Source organism: Hylobates moloch, unplaced genomic scaffold (assembly GCF_009828535.3).
Source record: "Hylobates moloch isolate HMO894 unplaced genomic scaffold, HMol_V3 SCAFFOLD_6, whole genome shotgun sequence".
NCBI lineage: Eukaryota > Metazoa > Chordata > Mammalia > Primates > Hylobatidae > Hylobates > Hylobates moloch.
Genome location: NW_026652281.1, coordinates 55,966,941 through 55,981,902, shown reverse-complemented (window position 1 = coordinate 55,981,902; position 14,962 = coordinate 55,966,941).

The following is a 14,962-nucleotide window of genomic DNA, read 5'->3' as shown; positions in this document are numbered from 1 at the left end:
ATGAACTACTATGAAATCTGGAAGATATAAGAAAAATGTAAGGTTTTGGAAAGTGACCAAAGTGAAAAACCATCTGGAAGACAGTCAATCTATAAAAATTGAGAACTTCATTGGGTCAGATAACCTGTGACAGTCTCTGGTCCACATTGCATAAACCTGCTAAAGCTGAAGCAGAAATTCACATCTTACTAGCATTCATGTTAGGAGGCCGAGGATGGAATCCAGGGTTTCTAGAGTGCCTAGGAAGTGAGGAGAAAATCCCAGAAAGAGAGGAGACGTGAATGGGGAAACCCAAATCCACCTCAGCTCTTAGAGGCCTTTCAACTAAGTAGGCATAGTGGAGACTCCAAGAAGCCCCTCGGAAGGCAGCAACTGAAAGACTGAGGTAAGTGAATGAAGGTCTCAACACTTATACAACAGAAGGAAAGAAAGGAGTTTATAGTTTTAGTCCAGCCAAATTAAAACTCTTTAGTGAAAGATAATAGAAGCTAGAATTTCTACAAAGTATCTGATAGAAAAAAATGAGGTGTCATGAGAAGTAGCAAAATTTAGCCCATAGTCAAGAAAAGACAAAGCAATCCATAAAAAGAAAATCAAAATGAAAAGATGTCATAATTATCAGACTGAGATTTTAAAGTAATTATTATTAATGTCTAAGAAAACCTTGGTTATAAAGATTGAAGAGATGGGAAACTTCAGCATAGAAATGAAATACGTAAGAAAGATTAATGTAACCACCCAACAGGTTCACCTTGTCCATTGCCTAGACAGAGCCAATTTATCAAGACAGGGGAATTGTGATGGAGAAATGTAATTCTCACAGAGCCAGCTGTGTGGAAGACTGAAGTTTTATTATTATTCAAATCAGTCTCCCCAAGCATTATGGAATGGAGTTTTTAAGGATAATTTGGAGGTTGGGGGCTCTGGAAGTGGGAAGTGCTGATTGGTAGGGCTGGAGATGGAATCATAGGGGATGTAAGTGAGTTTTTTGTTTGTTTGTTTGTTTGTTTGCTGTCTTCTGTTCCTGGGTGGGATTACAGAACCAGTTGAGCCAGATTACCAGTCTGCATGGTGTCAGCCAGTGCATCAAGTACAGGGTCTGCAAAATATCTCAAGTACTCATCTTAGATGTTACAATAGTGATGTTATTCCCAGGAACAATTTCGGGAAGTTCAGACTCTTGCAGCCAGAGGCTGCATGGTGCTTAAATTATAACTTCTAATCTTGTAGCTAATTTGTTAGTCCTACAAAGGAAAATTGGTCCTCAGACAAGATTTTTTGCTTGTTTGTTTGTTTTTGGAAAGGACTATTATCATCTTTCTTTCAGAGTTAAACTATAAGCTAAATTCCTTCCCAAGTTTAGTTTAGCCTATGCCCAAAAATGAACAAGGACAGCTTAGAGATCAGAAGTCAGATGGAGTCAGTTAGTTCTGATCTCTTTCACTGTCATAATTTCCTAAGTTATGATTTTTGTAAAAGTAGTTCCATTTAATGGATATTCTAGAACTTAAAGGTACGTTATTTGATTTTTTTTAAAAGATTGCATTTAAAAGCAATTAAAGATGGCAAATAAAAAGGTAATAAAGCTTGGGCCGGGGGCTGTTGCTCACGCCTGTAAGCCCAGCACTTTGGGAGGCCGAGGCAGGCAGATTACGAGTTCAAGAGATCGAGAACATCCTTGCCGACATGGTGAAGCCCTGTCTCTACTAAAAGTACAAAAATTAGCCGAGTGTGGTGGTGTGCACCTGTAGTCCCAGCTGCTTGGGAGGCTGAGGCAGGAGAATTGCTTGAACCCAGGAGGCAGAGGTTGCAGTGAGCCGAGATTGTGCCACTGCACTCCAGCCTGGAGACAGAGCAAGACTCCAAATCAAACAAACAAAAAAAGGTAATAAAACTTGAAGGTAGATTAATGAAACCATACTGCTCAAAAAAGACAGATAAAGGAAAATAATAATAATGATAATAATATTAATAAAGCCCAATGTCATGTGAAATATATCAAGTTGTCTAATGAGTATGTAATTAAGAATCTCAGAGGTGAGAAAGTAGAGTATGGATCATCAATAGTATTTTAAGAAATAATAGCTAAAAATTACCCAAATTAAATTAGGTGAAAAACATAAATCGAAACATCCGAGAACCTTACCCAAATACAAGCAAGTCAAATGCGAGTGTTAAAAGAAAATCTTCAGCTGAATTAAATTTAAAGATGCTTAATTGAGCAATCAATGATTCACAAATCAGGCAGCCCCCAGAATCACAGCAGATTCAGAGACTCCAGCACAGCTACGGGTGCTAAAAAATTTATAGACAAAAGAAGGAAGTGATGTACAGAAATCAGAAGTGAGGTACAGAAACAACTGGATTGGTTACAGCTCAGCGTTTGCTTTATTAGAACACAGTTCGAACACTCGGCAGTATATGAGTGGTTGAAGTACGGCTGCTGGGATTGCCCAATACTCAGCTATTGTTACAGGCACATACTCTTAAGTTAGGTTTTCAATCTTGTCTACCTAATAAGTTAGATTACAGTTCATCCACAAAGTCTCAAATATATAAATACAGCGTTCTTCTTAGGCCATATTCGATTCGCTTTAACGCAAGAATAAGCACTAGGCACATTTTGAAGTCAACAAATACAAAGAAAACCTTGAAAGTGGAGAGAGACAAATGACAAATTACATATAGTTAAGGAACACTATGAATGGTGGCTGAGAAAAAGTTGAAACCTGTAGACAGTAAAATGATATCTTTAAAGTGCTGACTAAAAAATAAAATTGGAATTCTGTATACAGTGAAAATCTTCAAAAACGTAGGTGAGTTCATTAGTTTCCTATTCCTGCTCTAACAAATTATCACAAAGTCAATGGTTTGAAACAACACGAAAGGTTTTATCTTAAGTTCTGGAGGTCAAAAGTCTGAAGTGGATGTCACTGGAGTAAACTCAAGGTGTTTGCAGAATCACACTCCTTACAGAGGCTCGGCAGGTGGGGAAGGGATGCCATGGGGGAGAGTTAATTTTCTTGCCTTTTCTGGCTTGTAAGGCTGCCTACATTCTTCGGCTCATGGTCCTCTTAAACACCAGCAGTTGAATCATTCTGACCTCTATTTCTGTCTCACATCTTCTCTATGATTCTATGCATCCTTGTTTCACTTATAAGGACCCTTGTGATTACACTGAGCACACCAGGAAAATTCATAATAACTACTCATTTTAAAATGCTTAATTATATTTACAAAGTTCCTTTTCCATGTAAATACCCTTATTCGTAGGAATTAGGAGGTGTATTAGCCTGTTTTCATGCTGCTGATAAAGACATACCCAAGACTGGGCAATTTACAAAGGAAAGAGTTTTAATGGAGAATTCACAGTTCCATGTGGCTGGGGAAGCCACACAATCATGACAGGAGACAAGGGGGAGAAAGTCACATCTTACATGGATGGCAGCAGGCAGAGAGTACTTGTGCAGGACAACTCTCATTTTTTAAAACCATCAGATCTCATGAGACCCATTCACTATCACAAGAACAGCACAGCAAAGACCCACCCACCCATACTTCAGTCATCTCCCACTGAGTCCCTCTCACAACATGTGGGAATTATGGGAGCTACAAGATGAGATTGGGTGGGGACACAGAGCCAAAGAGTATCAGGAGGTGCACATCCTTTGAGGCCCTTCTTCTCCTATTCTTCCAATCGTGGTGAAATAAATACAATCAGGTAAATAAGAGAGAATTCCTGGACAGTATACCTTCAGTAAAAGAAATGTTAAAAAAATTATTCAGCCTGAAAGAAAATTGCACCAGATAGAAATTCATATTTGAAGGAGAAATGAAGAACATTAGCAATGGTAAATATTTACTCTATTGGTAAACATAAAAGACGATGTTTTTTCTCTTAATTTTACAATTAGCCTTTTTGTACCTTATTTAAGGAATCATAGCCTATTCCAAGGTCATGTATTTTCTACAACTTGAATGTTTAAACATTAGGAGTTATATTTGTAATCCATCTAGAATATGTATCTGTGTCTCTATGTAAAGTGTGAAGTAAGCATTTGAATATACTTTTTTGGATATACTAAATTGGATATTCGTGTGGAATTGTGGAATTGTGATGTCAACTTAGTCATAAATCACATGACGGTTTACATTTTGTATTGTTTCTGGTCACTTAATTTTTCTCTCTCGGTCAGTTTCCCTGTCTGTATGGTAATATAATACTGTCTTAATTAATATAGCTTTACTTCTTTACTTATGGTATTTTAGTCTTTTGTTACTGGTACTATAACTCTTCCATATTAGCACTTCTATAGTATTACCTTGATGACTCTTGACTTGTTAAATTTCAGCATAAATTTTTAAATCGGCCATTAAATTTACCAACATTTTTAGAAATTTGGTTAGGATTTTATTGAATCTACAGAATGATGTAGAAAGCTGCCATCTTTACAGTTTTGGCTGTAATCCGTGCACATGACTATCTCTTCAGTTATTGAAGATTTCTTCAATTTTTCTTAATAACAGTTTAAAAATGAGAGTTTTAAACTTCATTTGGTGTACATTTTATACATTTGTTACTAGACATTTGATATTTTTATAATGTAAATTGTACTACTTTTCATTTTTTAGAACTTTTATATTAAATTCGGGGTACAAGTGCAGGTTTGTTACATAGGTAAACTTGTGTCATGGGGAGTGTTGAACAGATTATTTCCTCACCCAGTTATTAAGCCTAGTACCCGCTATTTTTCCTGATTTTCTCTCTCCTCTCATCTTTTTGATGGTGGCATCACAAAGACCACAATGTGTGCTGTTCCCCTCTGTGTGTCGGTGTGTTTTTATCGTTTAGCTCCCACTTATAAGTGAGAACATGGGGTATTTGGCTTTCTGTTCCTGTGTTAGTTTCCTACGTATAATGGCCTCCAGCTCCATCCGTGTCCCTGCAAAGGACATGATTTTGTTAATTTTTATGGTTGCATAGTATTATATAGTGTACATGTACCACATTTTCTCTATTCGGTCTACTATTGATGGGCATTTAGGTTGATTTTATGTCTTTGCTATTGTGAATAGTGCTATAATAAACACATGTGTGCATGTGTCTTTATAATGGAATGATTTATATTCCTTTGGGTATATACCAAGTAATGGGGTTGCTGGGATGAATGAGATTTCTGTCTTTAGGTCTTTGAGGAATCACAACACTGTCTTCCACAATGGCTGAACTAATTTACACTCCCACCAATAGTGTACAAGCATTACTTTTTCTCCACACCTCATCAGCATTGGTTATTTTTTTTACTTTTTAATCATAGTTATTCTGACTGGTGTGAGATGGTATCTCATTGTGGTTTTGATTTGAATTTTTCTCATGGCCACAAATGTTGAACTTTTTATCCATATACTTGTTGGCTGCATGTATGTCTTCTTTTGAAAATTGTCTGTTCATGTCTTTTGCCTACTTTTTTATGGGATTTTTTTGGCACATTTGTTCAAGTTTCTTATAGGTGCTGGATATTAGAGCTTTGTTGAATGCATAATTTGTAGGTTGTGCATTTACTCTGTTGATAGTTTCTTTTGCTGTGCAGAAACTCTTTAGGTATTACTTCTCATAATTATCATAATTATCTTAATAATTTATTGATTATTTACAAGTAAGATGGTTATACCAAAAAACACTAAAGGGAGTTTGTATACATGCAAATATTTATGACCTCAGACATTTTTCACTTGAACTATTATAAATAACAATTATAGAGGTGTATCAAAAAGGCTTTTAATTGAGGAGTATTTACAATTAAATTATAACAGGAAGAATACCGTAAAAGTAAACAAATAAGTTCTTTTTGAAAAACAGGAATGTGTAACATTCAAAGAGGCCACAAAAATTAATAACTGTGTTACAGAATATGGAGAAGTCCTATTCCTGTGGCTCCATGACTGGAGACTAAGGCAAAGTGGTTAAAAGAAAATGCAAATAGTCTACATTTTAACAGATAAGAAAATAATTTGTACCTAGGTAGCCTATCCAGGACTTTTTGGTAGTGTGTGCCACTGTCCTTGGCTCTCTTCACCCGCTTCTCCCTCCTGAGATGTCCTTAGCAAGGCAGTGTACCCAAGTGAGCAGTGTAATAAACTGTTTCCATTTTGAAATGGAAAATAAAAAAGAAGAAAAGAAAGGTGTTGTGTAATTTACTTCACCACTGGAAGGCCTACAGTACATAATTGGGTAGCGAAAGGCAGATAGATAGAGAAACAATTCCAAGAGCTGGCTCACCGAAAGAAGCCCTACTTCAACCAGTAACTATGGCCTAAAAGGTATAGCCTATAACGCTCGCATAGGACATCAGAAACTACCCCAGACCCATTGCCACTGCTGAGCTCTGAATTTAGTTCTGCTACACCTACCACCACCAGAGATGATTCCATATGATTAAAAGGACCATACAATCCATCATCCATACCGGGACTCTTGAAAGTGAAACAGGTTAATAACATTAATAACTACACTGCGACAACAGGTATGAACCAAGGCTGTCCAAGGTAAATCAGGTTATATGGTTATCTTTCTTATGATCCTTCTGATGCTGGGGCTAGCATGAGGCATTAGATTGAAGTAACTTAAGTCACGTGCCCCATCCTAACTGACAGGACAACTAGGAAAATGAGTATCTGTCATTTTCAGCTTCTGTGGTGAGAGGCATTTGTGAGGAAATTCCTCAAAGAAAGGGGGCTAGAGATGCCTTTAATAGATAGACAGAAAGAATAACAAATATAAATTTCATTGGCTTGAAAGTCAGTTTTATTTTATCAAACCAAGATAGTTGAATTAAAATAAATTCATGGCATTAGTTAAAGTAAGAAAAAATCTGAGTGATCATATAAGTTCTCTAATATGTATTCTGCACTCTAGCTACACAGATTCTTCCATTTTCTTTCCTAAGATATCTATAAAAAGTGATACAGTAGCACATAAATTTTGTCACTATCTATGATGACTTAATTAGCTAATTTTTATGGCATTCTAAATTAACATTATTCAATTGGATAGTGCTCTTCAAATATTGAATACACAATTGTGTTTTCAGGTTGGACACTGAAAGACAAGTTAACTAAATAAATGGAGGTGTAAAAACACATTGAACCTTATTTTATCCTTGAAAACTACCAAATATTCCCACAGATAATTAATTCTGTCATTTGATAGAATCTCAAGAAAATTTTATCATGATTTACTCAACCTAAATGTTTCAGGAATACCCAAATAATTGCTCACTCGGCCAGGAATGCTCTATCTACTCCTGCACTTTACCACCTCCATTTGCTGAGTTAAGTTTCATTCACTCTTCACATCTCAGCGCAAGTTTTTCTGACTTTGACTTCAATGGTAAATGTGCTTAACACTCTATATGACATTAAATTATAGCACTTAAAATGATTGTAATTTATAACATGTATTAATTTATTTTATTATCTGTCTTTCTCACCAGACTGATAATTCCAAGGGATCATATCTTGGGCTCGTTTCCTGTAACAATCAGAATATCTCACATTTAGTAGGTGCCCAATACATATTTGTTGGATGGATAAATGAATGAAAAGCAAATATAAAGATAACTTGATTCCAAGAAAAGTAAAAAGTGATCACTAAATATTTCCTAATATAACTAAATAAATTAAGTATGCTTATCGTTTATCGTGGTAACTACCTACTGACTTTTATTTTCATATTAACTGTCTTTTTTTTTTTTACTTTTAGTTTAGGTTAGGGGTACACATACAGGTTTGTAACATAGGTAAATTGGATGTCATAGGGGACTGGTGTACAGATTATTTTGTTACCTATGTAATAAGCATAGTACCCAATACGTAGCTTTTTGATACTCACCCTTCTTTCACACTCACTCAAGTAAGCCCCAGTGCCTGTTGCTCTCTTCTTTGTGTGCATGAGTACCCAGTCTTTAGCTTGCACTTAGAAGTGAAAACATGCAATATTTGGTTTTCTTTTCCTGCCTTAGTTTGCTAAAGATAATGGCCTCCAGCTCCATCCATGTTGCTGCAAAGTGCATGATCTCATTCCTTTTTATGGCTGCATAGTATTCCATGGTGTATATGTATCACATTTTCTTTATCCAGTCCACCATTGATGGGCATCAAGGTTGATTCCACGCCTTTGCTATTGGGAATAGTACTGCAGTGAATATACACATGCATGTGTCTGTGTGGTATTAATAGAATGATGTATATGCCTTTGAGTATCTACCCAATAAAGGGATTGCTGGGTCAAATGGAAATTCTGTTGTGAGCTCTTTGAGAAATTGCCCCACTGCTTTCCACAATGACTGAACTAATTTATATCCCCACTATCAGTGTATAAGCATTCCCTTCTCTCTGCAACCTTGCCAGCATCTGTTATTTTTTGACGTTTTAATAATACCATTCTGACTGGTGTGAGATGCTCTCTCATTATGGTTTCGATTTGCATTTCTCTTATGACGTGATGTTGAGCATTTTTTCATATGATTGTTGGCCACGGGTATGTCTTTCAAAGAGTCTGTTCATGCCCTTTGTCCAATTTTTAATAGGGTTGTTTTTGTTTGTAAATATGTTGAAGTTCCTTATAGATTCCAGGTATTAGACTGTTGTTGGATACATAGTTTGTGAATATTTTCCCCATTTTGTAGGTCATCTGTTTACCCTGTTAATAGTTTCTTTTGCTGTGCAGAGCACTTTATTTTAATTAAGTCCCATCTGTCCATTTTTTTCTTTGTTGCAATTGCTTTTAGCACCTTCATCATGAAATCTTCGCCCATTCTTATTTCCAGAGTGGTATTTCCTAGGTTGTCTTCCAGGGTTTCTACATTTTTATTTTTTGATCCAAGAGTTTCACTCTTATTGCCCAGGCTGGAGTGCAATGGTGCGATCTTGGCACACTGAAACCTCTGCCTCCTGGGTTCAAGTGATTCTCCTGCCTCAGCCTCCCAAGTAGCTGGGATTACAGGCACATGCCGCCATACCCAGGTAATTTTGTATTTTTAGTAGAGACAGGGTTTCTCCCTTTTGGTCAGGCTGGTCTTGAACTCCTGACCTCAGGTAATCTGCCCACCTCAGCCTCCCAAAGTGCTGGAATTACAGACGTGAGCCACTGCACCCGGCCGGGTTTCTGTAGTTTTAGGGTTTACATTTAAGTTAAATTTAGTTGATTTTTGTATATGGTATAAGAAAGAGGTCCAATTTTATTTAGTCTTCTGCATATGGCAAGCCAGTTATCATAGTACAATTTATTGAATAGGGAGTACTTTCCCCATTGCTTATTTTTGTTAATTTTGTTGAAGATCAATCAGATGGCTAGAGTTGTGCAGTATTATTTCTGGGCTCTCTATTCTGTTCCATTGGGTTATGTGTCTGTTTTTGTACTAGTGCCAAGCTGTTTTGGTTTCTGTAGCCTTGTAGTATAGTTTGAAATCAGGCAGTGTGATGCCTCCAGCTTTGTTCTTTTTGCTAGAATTGCCTTGGCTATTCAGGCTCTTTTTTGATTCTATGAGTTTTTAAATCATTTTTTCTAATTCTGTAATAAATGTCATTCATAGGCCAGATGTGGTGGCTCATGCCTGTAATCTCAGCATTTTGGGAGGCCAAGGTGGGCAGATCACCTGAGGTCAGGAGTTTGAGACCAGCATGACCAACATGGAGAAACCCCATCTCTACTAAAAATACAAAATTAGCCAGGCGTGGTGGTGCATGCCTGTAACCCCAGCTATTCAGGAGGCTGAGACAGGAGAATTGCTTGAACCCAGGAGGCGGAGGTTGCGGTAAGCTGAGATCAAACCATTTCACTCCAGTCTGGGCAAAAGGAGTGCAACTCTATCTTAAAAAAAAAAAAAAAAAAAGAAAAAGAAATTTCATTCGTGGTTTATAAGAATAGCATTGAACCTGTTAATTGCTTTAGGCAGTGGATACGTGCTCACAATATTGATTCTTCCTGTCCATGAGAATGAAATATTTTTCCATGTGCTGTGTCATCTCTGATTTCTTTGAGTGGGGTTTTGTAATTCTTATTCTAGAGATTTTTCACTTCCCAGGTTAGCTGTATCTGTAGGTATTTTATTCTTTCTGAGGCTATTGTGAATGGAATTGTGTTATTGGTTTGACTCTAAGCTTGGTTGTCATTGTTGTACAGGAATACTAATCATTTTAGTACATTAATTTTGTATCCTGAAACTTGCTGAATTTGTTTATCAGATCAAGGAACTTTAGGGCACAGACTATGGGGTTTGCTAGTTATAGAATAATATTGACTGCAAGCAGAGATAGTTTTACTTCCTATTTAAATGCTTTTTACTTCTTTCTCTTGCCTGATTGCTCTGGCCAGGACTTCTAGTAGTGGTGATAGAGGGCATCCTTGTCTTGCTCTGGTTTTCAAGGGGAATGCTTCCAGCTCATGTCCATTCAGTATGAAGTTGGCTGCAGGTTTGTCATAAATGGCTCTTATTATTTTGAAGTATGTTCCTTTATCATCTCGTCTGTTGAGGGTTTTAACATGAAGGAATGCTGAGTTTTATCAAAAGCCTTTTCTGCATCTATTGATATGATCACATGGTTTTTTTATTTGAACTCTGTTTATATAATAAATCACATATATTGATTTGCATATGTTGAACCTACCTTGCATCCTAGGGATAAAAGCTACTTGATCATGTTAGATTAACTTTTTGATGTGCTGCTAGACTTGGTTTGCTAGTATTTTGCTGAGAATTTTTGAATCTAAGTTCATCAAGAATATTGGCATCGTTTCCTTTTTGTGTTGTGTTTCTGCCAGGTCTTAGGATAATCCTGGCCTCATAGTATGAGTTGGGGTGAAGACTCTCCTTCTCAATATTTTTTAGAATAGTTTCGGCAGGAATGTTACCATATCTTCTTTCTAAATCTAGTAGAATTTGGCGGTGAAATCATCTGGTACTGTGCTTTTTCATGTTGGTAGGCTTTTTATTACTGATTCAATTTTAGAACTTTTTATTGTTTTATTCAGAGATTTAATTTCTTCCTGGTTCAATCTTGGGAGGTTGTATGTTTCCAAGAATGTAACCATTTCTTCTAGACTTTCTAGCTTACATGCATAGAGGTTTCGATCGTGTCTCCGAGGGTTTGTGTAATTTGATGGGGTTGGTGGTAATATCTCCTTTGTTATTTCTGAGTGTTTTCATTGGTATCTTTTCTCTTTTTTCTTTATTACTCTAGCTAGTATTTTATCTGTCTTATTCTTTCAGATAACAAACTCATGTATTCGTTGATCTTTTATCATTTTTCCTGTCTCAATTTCCTTCAGTTCAGCTCTGATTTGATTATTTCTTCTCTTCTACTAGCTAGGATTGGAGTTAATTTGTTCTTGTTTCTCTGGTTGCTCTAGGTGTGATAGGTTGTTGATTTGAGACCTTTCTAGCTTTGAGATGTGGGCATTTAGTGCTGTAAATTTTCCTCTTGTTTTAGCTGTGTCCCAGGGATATTGGTATGTCATAACCTCATTCTTTTTACGTTCAAATAATTTCTTGATTTGATGTGTGTCTCAATTTCAGTGTTTATCCAAAAGTCACTCAGGAGTCCTTCAGGTTAATTTCCATGTAATTGTTCAATTTTGAGTGATTTTCTTAGTATTTTTTTCTATTTTTATTGGACTGTGATCCAAGAATGTCATTGATATGATTTCATTTTTTGTAACTTTCTGGGGATTGCTTCATGTCTGATTGTGTGGTCAATTTTAGAATATGTGCCATGTGCAGATGAGAAAAATATATATTCTGTTATTTTGGGATGGAGAGTTCTGTAGATGTATATTAGTTCTGTTTGCTCAAGGGTCAAGTTTAGGTCCCGAATATCATGAGATTTCTGTCTCGATTATCTGTTTAGTATTGTCAGTTGGGCGTTGAAGTCTCCCACTATTATTGTGTGGGAATCTAAATCTCTTCATAGGTCTCTAAGAATTTGCTTTATGAATCTGGGTGCTCCTGTGTTGGAGGCCTTCACCACTATGTAATTCCCTTCTTTGTCTTTTCTGATCTTTGTTAATTTAAACTTTATTTTGTTTGTGTGGTTGCTTCATAGTGTCAATGGTCTAAGTACTTGTTTGTTTTTGTAGTGGCCAGTAGCAGTCTTTCTCTCCATATTTAATATTCCCTTCAAAGCCTCTTTTTTTTTTTTTTTGATACAGAGTCTCACTCTGTTGCCTAGGCTGGAGTGCAGTGGTGCAATCTTGGCTCACTGCAACATCCACCTCCTGGGTTCAAGCAATTCTCCCTGCCTTAGCCTCACAAGTAGATGGGATTACAGACACCTGCCATCACTCTCAGCTAATTTTTGTATTTTAGTAGAGACGGGTTTTCACCACGTTGGCCAGGTTGGTCTCAAACTCCTGACCTCAGGTGATCCACCTGCCTTGGCCTCAAATTGCTGGGATTACAGGCGTGAGCCACCACCCCCAGCCCAGAGCCTCTTATAAAGCAAGTCTGGTGGTAATAAATTCCCTTAACAATGTGTTTGCTTATCTGAAAAGGATCTCATTTCTCCTTCCTTCTGAGCTTAGTTTTGCTGGACATAAAATTTTTCTTTGGAATTTCTTTTCTTTAAGAATGCTAAATATTGGCCCCTGTCTTCGGGCTTGTAGGGTTTCTGCTGAAAGGTCCACTGTTAGCCTGATGGAGCTCCCTTTGTAGGTAACCTGGCTTTTCTCTGTAGCTGCTTTTAACATTTTTTTCTTTCCTTTTGACATTGGAAAATATGCTGATTATGTGTCTTGGGGATGGTCTTCTTGTGTAGTAGCTCATAGGGCCTTTCTGCATTTCCTGAATTTAACGTTGGCCTTTTTACATAGGTTGGAGAAATTTTAATGGGTGATATTCTGAAATATTTTTTCCAAGTTGCTTTCTTTCTCTCCCTGTCTTTCAGAGATGCAATGAGTCATAGATTTGATCTTTTAGATAATCCCATATTTCTTGCAGTTTTTGTTCATTCTTTAATCTTTGTTCTTTATTTTTGTTTTACTAAGTTATTTCAGAGAACTGGTTTTCAGACTCTGAGATTCTTTCCTCAGCTTGGTTCATACTACTGTTAATACTTGTGATTGTATTCTGAAATTCTTGATGTGAGTTTTTCAGCACTACCATACCAGTTTGGTTGTTTCTTAAAATGGCTATCTACTGGATTATTTTATTGTATTTCTTAGAATCCTTTGGTTAGGTTTTGACCACTCCAAATCTTGATAATCTTCATTCTTATCCATATTCTGAATTCTATTTCTGTCATTTCAATCATTTCAGCCTGGTTAAGAATCATTGCTAGGGAACTTAGTGCAGTCATTTGTAGGTAAGAAGACACTCTGGCTTTTTAAATTGCCAGTGTGCTTGCACTGGTTCTTTCTCATCTGTGTGGACTTACGTTCCTTCAGTCTTTGGAGATGCTGTACTTTGGAATTTTTTCTTTTATCTTCTTTGATACCTTTGGGTCTTGATTGTGGTATAAGGTGGTTTCAGTTGACTGGCTTTGTTTCAGGGGCCAAGGTTCAGCTCAGCAATCCTCAACTACCCTACTCTAACTCTGGGGGATTCGTGTCAGGCCCCTGGGTTTGTTCTCTGCTTCCTAACCTTAAGATTAGGCACTGGAGGGGCTGAGGTGTTACTGGGCTGCTGGCCATAGCACCTGGGTGGATAGTACCAGCCAAAGCACTTTGTCAGAGCAGGGCCAGTGAGATCTGTGCTCTTCCATATATGCCAGCAACAGCAACAGCAGTTGGGTGCACACTTTTTGGCTGTGGTGGGAAACTTGCTGGAGTCAAGCTGTTCACCTCCATGCATGCATTTGCAGTGGTGGTGGTGATGGCATTGGGTAGGGAGTTGTGCTTCTGGAGTCCATGTGTGTATTTGCACTGATGGCGGTGTCAGTGCAGAGGCAGGATGCTGGCAGGCACAAGGCTGCTGGCCTCTATGTGTGCATTAATGCCAGCAGCAGTGGCTGTGTGTGGTAGGGGTCAGGGTCACTGGCATCTGTGTGTGTGTTCATGCCAGTAGTGGTGTCAACACAGGGGTGGGATGCTGGCTGGCATGGTGCTAACTCTGTGTTTTTGTTCTGTAAAACTCTTGGCAGGTAGCTTAAGCTGAGAATATATTCATCACTGGACAGATGAGAAAACTGAGAGCTAAAATTACTGGGATGACTTGTAAACCAGTTTTCAAATTAGTGGCTGGATGACTTATGCTAACAAAATGAAAATCCCTTTGCTGTTTCCTAATGACAAGTTTGTACAAGATCTTAGACTTTAACATTTACGTATGACTAATGGCTACTTACCAATAACTACTAAATAAGTGATTTCAGAGTACTAGTATTCGCAATGCTAAACGAAACTATCAATTCAGTAAACATGTTCATAATTTTAATTTAGAATTTGGGCAAGAAATCTCACTACTATACAATGCTTGAGATCACAGTAGAGCTCTTACTGCACATTTATATTTTTAGATATTGGAATTTTTGTAACTTTTGTCGAGAATTTTTTGTTATCAGTGTATCACCAGGACTGACTATATTGTGGTTTTCAACAACTTCTAATCTTGCAAAATAAAAATAATTGTGGATTTATCTTCATCATCATCCAATTCATTTATTTAATTATTGAACCAATAATATGTAGTAATTTTCTTATGTAAAATTCCCTTAACTAGAGCTATGTTTTAAAACCTTGTGTATTAATTGCAACTAATGAATTATTTTTAAATGTTCAACCTGTCATTCAGTAGGTCTAGAACTTGGACTTGTAACCTAATTATTCCCAATTGATTCTGTTTTATATGGTCCAAGGACAGCACTTTGAGAAATAATGATAAAAAGTATGGTGCATATGCAGGTCAAATGATAATCATCATAAGCCTGTTTCTAAAGCAGATAATAATGATCATATCCCCAGCATCAG